This window comes from Hyperoodon ampullatus (genome assembly GCF_949752795.1).
Source record: "Hyperoodon ampullatus genome assembly, chromosome: 3".
Lineage (NCBI taxonomy): Eukaryota > Metazoa > Chordata > Mammalia > Artiodactyla > Ziphiidae > Hyperoodon > Hyperoodon ampullatus.
This window is the reverse complement of record NC_136916.1, coordinates 20,345,702-20,358,164: the sequence shown is the minus strand read 5'-3', so window position 1 is coordinate 20,358,164 and position 12,463 is coordinate 20,345,702. Positions and strand designations below refer to the sequence as shown.

General features: G+C 41.8%; 1 long non-coding RNA gene across 2 annotated transcripts in view; it reads right to left on the bottom strand.

Moving 5' to 3' along the window:
* LOC307050164 overlaps positions 1–11,747 on the bottom strand; it is a 35,770-nt gene extending 24,023 nt beyond the window's left edge. For both annotated transcript variants that reach the window (XR_013810783.1, XR_013810784.1), the window contains exons 1-2: positions 11,578–11,747; positions 8,950–9,003 (exon numbers count right to left, since the gene is read on the bottom strand). This is a non-coding gene — a long non-coding RNA (uncharacterized lncRNA). The remainder of the gene's footprint in view (positions 1–8,949; positions 9,004–11,577) is intronic.
* Between the last annotated feature and the right edge of the window lie 716 nt (positions 11,748–12,463).

Genomic DNA, 12,463 nt, shown 5'->3' with positions numbered 1-12,463 from the left:
TTAAAAATACTAAAAATAGAGCTACCATATGATCCAGCAATCCCACTCCTGGGCAAATATCTAGAAAAGATGGAAATTCTAATTTGAAAAGATACATGCACCCCAATGTTCACAGTAGCATTATGTACAATAGCCAAAACATGGAAACAACCTGTGTCCACTGACAGGTGAATGGATAAAGAAGATGTGATATACATACACAATGGAATATTACTCAGCCATAAAAAAGAATGAGATAATGCATTTGCAGCAACATGGATGGACCCAGAGATTATCATACTAAGTGAAGTCAGTCAGACAGAGAAAGACAAATATCATATGATATGACCTACATATGGAATCTAAAATATGATACAAATGAACTTATTTACAACACAGAAACAGACTCACAGACATAGAAAATAAACTGATGGCTACCAAAGAGGGAAGGGGGGCGGGGGATAAATGAGGCGGTTGGGATTAACATACACAAACTACTCTATATAAAATAGGTAAACAAGGACCTATTGTCTAGCACAGGGAACTATGTTCAATATCTTGTAATAACCTATAATGTAAAAGAATCTGAAAAAGAATATGTATACACACACACACACACACATATATATAAAACTGAATCAGTTTGCTGTACACCAGAAACTACCACAATATTGTAAATCAACTATACTTTGATTTAAAAAAAAAGAAATATATATTTACGGCAAAAAAAAAAAGAGAGAGAGAGGAGTAGGTAGGGATTTTGGGGGGACGTGCAAGAGATCTCCATGAAGGAGCCACACTCAAGCTGAGCTTCAAGGACCAGCAAGATCTTTAAGGGTCCAGAATGAGAGCAACTCTGGCAGATTAGGGTGCAGGTTCAGGAAGCATTCAGGCCACAGAGGCAGCAAGGGTCTGAGTGAGGAGGGAATGTGGGGGCCAAACAGAGGAATGCAGCGCTGAGGAGTCTGGGCTGAGCTTGGCGTGTGTGAGCAGGCCTCTGCTTGAGGGGCCTTTAGCGGGCAGCGTTCACACATCACAAACTGGGGCTTGGCTCCAACTTGTCCACTTATTAGCAACAAAGGAATTGAGTCATTATTACAATAGATCCCCAGGTTCTGTTATGCCACGCCTCATGGTCCTGTCCCACTTGTGAAAAAACAAAAGGAGAGAGTTCAATGGCCTAATAGTGAGTAATTGACTTCAGCATCTTAACAAGAGCAGGGTCAGAAGTCTCCATTCTGAGAGTGGGATTGACATATATACACTAATATGTATAAAATGGATAACTAGTAAGAACCTGCTGTATAAAAAAATAAATAAAATTTAAAAAAAAAGAAAAGAAGTCTCCATTCTGATCTCCCACGAAAGATGTACGGGCTTGTGCCCAAGTGAGCAAAGCCTGGGGAGAGGGACGGGTCTCTGAAGCTCAGGGGCTGCTCCTGCAGGATTGGAGGAGCCCCGTGCCTTCCTACCTCCACCCGACATCCACGGTTTCCTCCCAGTCTGTCTCCTAAGAGAACTGGGTCATCACTTCACAATCTGGAAATGGCTGCCAAGAAGGCTCTGTCCCCAGAGGACAGTATTCACTGGTGAAATGGAAGGCCTTCAGAGAGCAGACAGTGCCCAGGAGATAGTGATCAGACCCCAGGGCGGTGGTCAGCCCACAGCTGGCACTGACATACCACACAGCCTTGGCTCCGCGGATGCTACAGTTCCTGTTACTAGATACTTTTTCACTTATTTAAAGATGTCCGGCCAATGCCACCCTACAGGTATGTCTTCGCTGGGCCAGAGGACAAAGGCTATATATTTTTAAAATATATTTAAATAGCTTTTTATTTCCCTAATCCGATGTTTATGGCTTTCTTCAATTGTCTGAAAACTATTTTGCTAAAAATTACAGTGTGTTATTCTATTACCACCTTATTGTAATAATACCCTCCTTTTATAACCACTCCACCTGTTGGGCAGTGTCCCTGAATTTGCAAAGGCCTTTTACTGAAGAAAGCCACAGATGGGGGAGCAAGAACCATGTCCTTCTGCAGGTTCTCTTGGAACCTCAGTTTCTCCTCCTGAAAATGGGATATATAATGTCATCTAGTTAATGAATTAGTATCTGAAAAATATTTTGAGATTGAGGGGTGAAAACTGCTATAGGACCAGAGCTATAGATGTAGCTTTTAAGCCACAGAAGTGGTCTTGTGTGTAATCTGAATATTCTTAACGCACAAAAGGAGCTTACAACTTAAAGGCATCTTTTAGTAAATGCATTTATGAAATGAAAAATTATGTGGCCCTCTTAGAAATGGCTCAAACATTTGGAATTTCTTAACACAACATTTTAATGCAATGTTAAGTCAGAATGGCTTGTTATTTGTTCTGCCCTCTGCTGATTAGATCAGATGAATTTAGCTCTAGAGTCAGACCTCAATGGCTTCAACTATTCAATTTATGAATCTAAGCAGGCCTGTTCCTCTTCAGTGCTCATAAGCACTTCTTCCCAGGAGAGGAAGGGGAAGGGAAAGCCAATGAAAATTAATTAATTTTGCTATTTTTAGTAAATGTGGGAAATGGGCTGATGGGAGACAAAACTCAAAACCTATTATGGAGCTGTTTGGATATCAATTACCCCTCTTCCCCTCAAATAGATGCTGGAAAATGGGCATGTTTAGATACCCTGTTGGGCGTAATTATTCTCCCACCATAATACAGGTTTTGCAGGGATGGGCCATCTGTCCTGCCCGGGAGAGTCAGCGTGAAGCAGACTGCATCCCTTCCCCAGCCAGCACTGCCCCTCACCTGCAGGGTCTTGAATCTATTTTTGTCACCTCTGTCAGCCTGGCTAAGGGGTTCCAAATAAAACCAAAGGAAGACGTGAAGATGGCCAAAAAACTGAAGTCTGGGCAGCATGAGCCTGTAGCCTTATCTTTTTGTAGCTTCTGTGGCCTTGCCTGAATGAAGGACTTTACTCTGTGTTGGAGGAGGTGATGCTTTAGGTAGGTTAGCCTTACTCGTGGAATTATTGTTTGGATTTCTTTGGTACGTGGAAGCACAGAATCTTTTCTCAAGTTAATAATAGTACTTTGCATTTGGCATTCAGTAATTCTTTTTTTTTTTTTTTTTTTTTTTGGAGATATGCGGGCCTCTCACTGCCGTGGCCTCTCCCATTGCGGAGCACAGGCTCCGGACGCGCAGGCTCAGCGGCCATGGCTCACGGGCCCAGCCGCTCCGCGGCATGTGGGATCTTCCCGGACCGGGGCACGAACCTGTGTCCCCTGCATCGGCAGGCGGACTCTCAACCACTGCGCCACCAGGGAAGCCCCAGTAATTCTTTATGGAACACTTCGGGAAAATGTTGTGGCACGTTCCATCGAAATAATGGATTTTTATGTCGTTCTCAACCTTTAGCTGAGACACAGCTTCTATTTTGTTGTCATCCCTGTAGCCTTCCCTCTCAGTAACTCCTCAGCTGACTCCACTCAGATGAATATTTTATAAGACAAGATTTCCACATTTCTCGTGTTTATGACTATTCCTAAAACTCTCATAAAGTTTGTACTTTCCCCCAATACTAATTTAATAACCTTGAAAATAGTCAACAGTATGAGCACAAATTCCTTAATTGGCTTTACAGAGAGAAAATGCATGAAATAGTACTGCTACGCCCAGTCAACACAGACACAGGAACGGCAGCTCTGGTCAAAAGCAGAGAGCAGTGGATTAGAACAACCACTTTGTCACTTACTACACAAGTGAGATTGAGCAAAGTCATTGAACACTTCTGAACCTCAGTTTCATCTGTAAAACGGGAATAATCACTGTCAAGAGGATTAACTGTGTGTGAATATGTTTTGTCAACCATGAAATGGTATAAAGATAAGGGTTGTTATTATTTATACCCCTGAAGTGTGAGCAAGAGGGGCTCCAGGCCTTTTTTTTGGCCGTGCCATGCAGCTTGCGGGATCTTAGTTCCCGGGCCCCTGGCAGTGGAAGCGCGGAGTCCTAACCACTGGAAATTCCCTCCAGGCCTGGAAAAGAGCTTAAGAAAGAAGGTCGGGATCTGAGAGAGAAGATTATGAGCCCAAAAGATGAGGGCCAAACACTTAACATGAAAAACACACGTCACTGGTCCCATAAGGATGTTAACATGTATGAAGAACAGGCACCTGGTGCCCCAGGTCAAGTCTTGTTCGTGAAGATTCTGTAATCCAGGCAACTCCCTGGCCTCCAACTTCCTGAGGTCACTGTTTCAATTAATATCAAAATGAAATGCAGTCATTAACAGCTGAATCTAGAATACTCTCATCTATTTCTCTAACATATCCAAGAACACATGGGTTTGCCTTCTCATCCACACTGTCACCGATTTCCCTGCTTTCCTCTGACTCCAAACCATTACTCCCAGCCCCACTTTAACTGTCCTTGCTTTCCTGAAATCATGGGATATGACCCTTTCCGTTCCCCCAAAGCACTGCCGGCGTTACATGGTTTGGGAGCAGCAGGGAGAATTACCACACGGTGTGCAAACACTTCAAATCCAACGTCAGACATCGCTGCGCTCTCCAAGTCCCATCGCTTTCAACACAGAGAGTGTTTTATATCCTCATCTCTCCACAGGCCCTGGTTTTCTTCCATGCTTCTAGCTAGCCCTCCCGACCCCCATTCCTCTAGACTCTTCCATTTCCTTCTTCAGGATCCCGACCCCCTTCTTGAGATACCAGTGGATTACTCCTGTTTCTGTATCATGCAGAATGGTTTAACTTTTTTTTGTGTGTGTCTATACTTCTCTCAACTCAAGCATCCTAAGCAGACAGCCTCACCTTTCACAACCCAATAGGGATGATGGATGGATGAATGAATTTAAATTTAATGAGATGCCCAGCAGACAATTCAAAACAAGGTTCCTGACCACAGTGAGGGTAGGCACTCAGCTTGTTAAATGAAATGAACAATGCCCAGAGATGAAGATTGTTCAGGTCATGGTCATAGAAGTCATGTTTGAGAGCAGGGTGATGAATGTCTTTGCCCAAGGAAAGCAGAGTGAACTCTGCTAAAGACTCAACTTTGGGAATTAAATACTATTTAATGGACAGTCCAAGCTCCTAGATGCCTGTAAGCTGGGACGAGAACTCAGAGAAGACAGCTTCAAAAGAGTCGTGGGAGTAGAACCCGGACAGCCAGGGTTTAGGAAGTGAATGGAGGTGGAATGAAGAAGGCAGTAAATGTATTTAGGTTGCTGCACTCTTACGTGAATCATTTTCAAAGCTAGTAAGCATTTTAAGAAAAAGAACTCTATTCCTGTAACTGGTTTACAGAGGATTCTCACCTTGCTGGGGATGTAAGCACGGGATGGTTTCATTGCTGTCAGCAGCTGCTCTCTGCTGAATCCCCATTTCCCACCAGCGATCAGACTGGCCAGATTTAATAATCTGCCTAAGATTTTGGGTTATTAGACCAGTCTCATTTTTGTATTTAAGATTCAATTCTAATCATTAAATGACGACGACAAAGAAAATAGCAAGTGTTGATGAAGATGTGGAGAAATAGGAACCCGCATACAGGTGTTGCATGTGGGGTGCAGCCACTGTGATAACAGTATGGTGGGTCCTCAAAAAGGTAAACATGGAATCACCATACGATTCAGCAATTCTACTGCTGGGTATGCACCCAAAATCACTGAAAGCAGGGACCTGAACAGATTTTTGTGCACCCACATTCACTGCAGCATTATTCACAATAGCCAAAACATGGAAACAACATAAGGGTCCACCACAGAAGAATGGATTTAAAAAGCATGGTCTATACATAAAAAGGATTATTACTGAACTATAAAAACGATGGAAATTCTAATACATATTATGACATGGATGAACTTGAAAACATACTAAGTGAAAGACGTCGTCCCAAAAGGACAGATACTGTGTGATTCCATTTATATGAGGTCCATAGAGTCGTCAAAATCATAGAGACAGAAAGCAGAACGGTGGTGCCAGGGGTGTGGGCTGGGGAATGGGAGTGAGGACTTAATGGGGACAGAGGTTCAGTTTGGGATAATGGAAAAGTACTGCAGATGGATAATGCCGATGGTTGTACAACACTGTGAGTGCACTTAATAGCACTGAACCGTACACTTAAAAATGGTTAAAATGGTAAATTTTATGCTATGTATATTTTACCACAATTAAAAAAAATTTTTTTTTAAAGGCTCAGTCCTAGGCATTCCATCTCAAATTCAGTCGCCTGGCCCATCGGCCCCCAGCAGCTTGCTGGTTCTGCCCTTGGGGTAATGTATGTTCCTGTACATAGAGCCCCAAGAACTGGAAGGTCCCCTTCCACACGCTTGGACGGACTTGGAGAGTGGGGTGGGTGGAGCTGCCCCATCTTCCCTCCAGGCTCACTGAGCTTGCAGCCCTTCAAGCCCGAGGGAAGGGACCGCTCTGAAATCTCCAGCCTGGCATGTCACAAGCCTTTCAAGTCTGTCCCCAAACCTCAGTGGGAAGGACACACTGTGCCATGCTCCTTGGCTCCCAGAATGCTCGCCGTGACCTTCTTACCCTGCTCAGCTCCTCGTGGCCTGGGGGTAACTACAAGGTCACTCTAGCAAGAGTCTAATTCCCCGTTTTGCTGAACCGCAATCTTTATGAGTGATTGTCTTAGGACTCTCGCCCTGACTTGGCTGTGGGGATTAAAGGAACCCCTTCCCCTTTGTGGCAGGCAGAATTCTAAGCTGGCCCCCAAGATTCCAGCCCCCTAAGCGTGAGTGGAGCCTGCAGATATGATGGGATGTCACCTCTGTGATTATGTCACATTATGTGGCAAAAGGGATTCTGTGAATGTAAAGTCCCTAGTCAGGGACTTTCCCAGTGGTCCAGCGGTTAAGATTCCGCACTCCCAGTGCAGGGGGCCCGGGTTTCGATCCCTGGTCAGGGAACTAGATCTCGCATGCCACAAGGAAGATCCCGCATGCCGCAACTAAGACACGCTGCAGCCAAAATAAATAAATAAATAAATATATATATATATTTTTCCTTTTTTTGCGGTACGCGGGCCTCTCACTGCTGTGGCCTCTCCCGTTGCGGAGCACAGGCTCCGGATGCGCAGGCTCAGCAGCCATGGCTCACGGGCCCAGCTGCTCCGCGGCATGTGGGATCTTCCCGGACCGGGGCACGAACCCGTGTCCCCTGCATCGGCAGGCGGACTCTCAACCACTGCGCCACCAGGGAGGCCCAATAAATATTTTTAAACAATAAAATAAAGTCCCTAATCAGTTGACTTGGAGATGGTTAGAAAGGAGATTGTCCTGGCTGGATAGAAAGGGAACACAGCCCAGCTCCAGTCTCCTGTTACAGCCTCCCACCATGAATACTAACTGCATCTCCACAAAGCTTAGGACCTGCAAGCCTCTTCTTAGTTTGGAAATGGGACTGGGGGTGTAGCTGGCAGTAGAGCCAGCTCAGAAGTGTTGACCATCAGGAAGTCCTGAGAAGCTGGTTAGTTCCTGGTGACTTCCTGAATGGGGAATGTAAGAGGTAGGTATTTTGGTCCTCAGGGCAATTTTAGGACAAGAGGGAAAAAAAAAATCCCACATTTTATTACTCCCAGTGAACGGTAACATTCGGTGTGATTTCCCTTTTCTTTTCCTATTGTGATTCTCTGTAGGAAGAGGGGTTTTTTTTAAAATCCTATTTAACAATCTAGAAATTGAAATAAAACATTTTAAGCTTATCAAAGAATTGCCGGTTTGATTTTCCCCATCCTTTCCTCCACCAGTATTGCAACTTGGAAATACAGTTGAGACCCACTGTCTGAGCAGCTGGTGGCATCCAGGTGGCACTGACGGGAACAGAGTTATTGAATCTGTAAGCTGGGGACAGACCTGGACTCCACCGTCCCACTAAGTGGTTAACGACCCTGCTCTGTGATTCCTCCATCTCTCTGACTGTAACACTAGGTACATTTTGCTCCCTCAAAATCAGGGAATTAACATCCTTAAGTTCAGGGTCACATCAAAGAAGAATTTATGTCTTGGGTCACAACAGAATTGTATTAAAAAAAAGTCAGCCCTCAAATGTAGAAATCTGGCCTAACGAAATCTTTTAACTGAAATGGGTTTAGAAGAATTCAACTTAGCAGAAGGTAACACAAACTACAAATGTTAAGTATTCCAACACACTGTACTCATCTCTCCTTCCAAATGTCTGTGACACAAACAGGACTGGGTCTCATTGGGTCCCGGCTCTTACCTAAGACCCACCTGAGGCCAGTTTCAGCCCATATTCAAATCTCCTAAGAATAAGGTTCACTCCAAAAGCCCTCGTGAGGAGTGGAGGCCTTAGTGAAGTTTGTGGGAAGATGGACAGGGTTAAAAGACACTTGCACAGGAAACTTCCCAAGGCTCTCCTGTCCCCGGCTCCCCAGACACCGCAGGTTCCTGGAGCCATTTCCAAGACCCTGTCGGCTTTGCATCCTCCATCTGTAAACCGAAAGCTAGCCAGAGAACAACGAAAGCGAAGCAAGTTATCCTCAGCCAAATTTCAACCACCCCTGAGTCCTCAGGCTTATCTCTGGGGGGATACGGTTCACCTTACCATTGTTTTATTTACAGAATCACTTCTATTTCATCTGGGGATTAATAGATGGTTGGTGACTAGCCAGTTTATCATTTGAGACTTGTCTGCATCCCACCAAGCCCTCCTGGACCATAAATTCCCTTTAGACAGGGAACTTATCCATACTGTTCACTGTTGCATCTCCTGGACCTTACCCCTAGTAACACCTGGCACAGAAGAAACCACAAACAATTTCTGGATGAAAAATGAATGGGCTCCATACATTCTCTCTTCCTGTTTGGACGTCAGTCACTTGGCATGTCCTAAAGCGTGAATGAAAAGCACTTCTTCACCAGGGATCTTTTTAGAACCTAGCTTCTCTTTCAGACTCTTATCATTGGGTTCAGATAAAATTATTTACCATTTTCTTCCACACTTGTTTCTTCCACATGTATTTCTCCTTCAGAATATCGACCTGGAATACAGACAAGGTAGCATGTTATCTACTTTGCTTTCAGGAAGTATGGAACCACTTTATTATCATCTTTTAAAGTTTTTCTTGAAATTTGTCACCAAAAAACCTCCAGGTTGTAATTTCCTCATTTGTAGAATAATTATTTCTTTTTTAAAATCAAGAAATTTCACTAGCAAGTCATCCTTGAAGTGCCTCAATCTCCTTCTCTTCCCTCCATTATCTACCAAATATTTATGGAATGTTTGATATAAGCCAGACTCTATGCTATGCACATTGGCATTTATTGTATCAAAAAATTTGTATTAGTCTGTATTGATTTATAACAGTAAATATAGAACCACAACAGAAAATTTGGGACATATACAATACTATAAATAAGAATCACATAATCACAGCCAGAAGGAGTAACTGTCATCCTTTTGATATATTTCCTTCTAGATTTTGAATATATACATGCATTTTTTCCATAGCTGAAACAATAGTTTACACACAATTTTGTAATGTTCTTTTTTCCCCTTTAACAATATATTTAGGTATTTTCTTGTGTTCATGAAAAATACCTCATTTTTAATAGCTGCATAATAGTTCACTTAAACTTCTCCCTAATTTTGGATTTTTTGGTTGTTTCTAATTTTCTGACATTATGAAAAAGGAGACAGTGCACAAATTTTTGTGCTCATTTCTGATTATTTCTGTTGAATCCTTAGATATGGAATTGTAGGCCGAAGTATATAAACATTTTTAAGGGTCTTGAAATATTTCACAAAATCACTTTCCAGTAAAGTTATATCAACTTATGCTCCCACTATAATATATAAAATTGCCCATTTCATTGCACTCCTGCCAGTACTGAATGTTAGAATTTTAAAATGTTTTTCTAATAGATGAAAATATTGCTTATTATTTTAATTTTTAATTTTTTCAATTACTGGGTAATCCAAACACTTTAAAATATAATTACATATACACACTAATCGTTTTTATTTTTTCTTTGAGGAAATTTTCTCATTGAGTTATTAGAGTTTTCTTATCAATGTGTGTGTACTCTTTTATTGAGGATAAAATGAACTGTCAGGGCTTCCCTGGGGGCGCAGTGGTTAAGAATCCGCCTGCCAATGCAGGAGACATGGGTTCGAGCCCTGGTCTGGGAAGATCCCACATGCCGCAGAGCAACTATGCCCGTGCACCACAACTACTGAGCCTGCACTCTAGAGCCTGTAAGCTACAACTACTGAGTCCACGTGCCACAACTACTGAAGCCCGTGTGCCTAGAGCCCGTGCTCCGCAACAAGAGAAGCCACCGCAATGAAGCCTGCGTACCGCAACGAAGAGTAGTCCCCACTCGCCACAACTAGAGAAAGCCCACGCACAGCAACAAAGACCCAACGCAGCCAAAAATAAACAAACAAACAAAAAATGAACTGTCAGATTTGTTCTGTTTTCTATTTTGTTCACAATATTTTTAGTTGCCACAATTTTTAAATTCTTATGTAATCTAGTCTACTGGTCATTTCCTTTATGATTTTTCGATTTCTTTTCTTCCCCCATCTTGAGGTTACATAAATATTTGCCTAAATTTTCTCCTAGTTTTAAAGTTCTTTAATGTAGCTGAAATTTCTTTTAGCACATAATGAAATGTATGAGCTCAACTTGATTTTTTTTTCAAATTACTAGCTTTCTTAAGTCCATTTATTGAGAATCTGTCCCTTTTTCATTTATTTTAGATGACTCCATCACATATTAAAATCTACAGTATATCAACACTGTCTTTTTCTGGGTTATCCTATTTTATTATCTATATCATTCAATATCTACTAATATTCTATTTTGATACTTTAAATTATCATTTTATACTGTTTAACTAACAAACAGGGAAATTTCCCATCTGTTTCTTCATTTTCATAATTTTCTTAACCCTTCTTATCTGCTACTTGTTCAAGTAAACTTTAAAATAATTTTGTTTTAGCCTCCCAAGGTAGGTGTTAATAGCTTCATTGTACAGTTGAGGAACTGAGTCTCAAAAAGAATAAATAGCTCAAGATTACACATATTCTAAGTGGAAGAGGCATAAAGCAAAATCATGTCTTTTGACATCTCCTCTTTCAGCTCTAAAATGCTGTAATTTTTAGTAAACTCAGGAAGCTTACTCGCTAACCATTCTTTCTCCTTTCCTGTCTACCTCCCTCTAGTGGTCATTATAAATATTGCAGATTCTCAAGCCAATTTTACACAGTAATTATTTTTATACAATAAAAATTATATGTTTAGCTTAAATTTTTAAAGTTTACTTTAAAATTTTTAACTTACACAGAGTTAATAAGAATAACTGTCTAATATTTTGAGCCATGTATCACCGGCATTTTCTTAGCAAAGACCAGCCACAGAATTTAGTAAAAAGTCGAGTGAAAAGAAAGTAAAATTTTGTCAATTTCATGGATTTTTAAAGTAGTAACAACAGCAGGTCCGAAGACCCTCCAGATGTTTCTTCGTTCTTTTCTCCATTGACGTTATCTAAGTACTTTTAGGAATAACAATCTTTAAATTCCCCCTCTAGGCCGTTTCTTGTTTTCTTACCTCACTTTATGTCCTTTCTCACCTTCTAGTGCCTTTGGGTAGGTTCAGTTGGCACAGAGGTGCCTGGGCAGGGGTGCAGGGGGTACTGGAAGGCAGCCTGAGCTCAGGTACTCACGCTGCGCCCTGGCCAGGTCTGCATCGGCCCCGCGGAAGGGCCACCTGTTCGCAATTCCCACAAAGATCGGGGACAAAGCTAGCAGGGCTGGCTTCCTCTCCCTACCGCCTTGGTTGAAACCTCAGTCTCATTTTCTTCCTTGTTCATTTCCTGTCCGCCACACCCTCCCACCCTTTTTTTTACTTTTTGTGCCTTTTTCTTTTCCCTTTCTTCCTTCCTAATCCCATCATCCTTCAATTTCTTCCTCCCTATCTCCTCTTCACCTGGAAGAAAAGATACCGTGTAAAATTTAATTCGTACACACAAGATAATGTGTACATTAAAAATTTTAAAGCTAAAAAACTAAGCTACACATATGTTTATACATCATAAAAGCTTAACCGAGCGAAAAGAACACTACTAAAAAGGAAAAATAATTCTGGGAAGCACTTATAATGTCTTTTTTTCTTAATCTGAATTTGTGAAAAACAGGGGCTGCCTATGTTACCTCTCACCTGTGGCTATTTAATACTATTTAACTTTTACTAAGCCAATTCACGATACATGCATTAGTGTTTAACTACATGGAACAAAATTTAAGAGAAAAAAGAACATGAACAGAAAGCTTAGTCCATTATTCAATGAGGATTAAGGACCGACAGAATTGATTCTCTCCTGGATTTGGTTCAGAAAGAGGGGGATAATAATACTTGCCTAATTAACTAGTAAGTGCAGTAGATTAAAGTGCTTTGTAAACATTAATTAAAGATGCAGGGAGTTAGATGAGGCCAA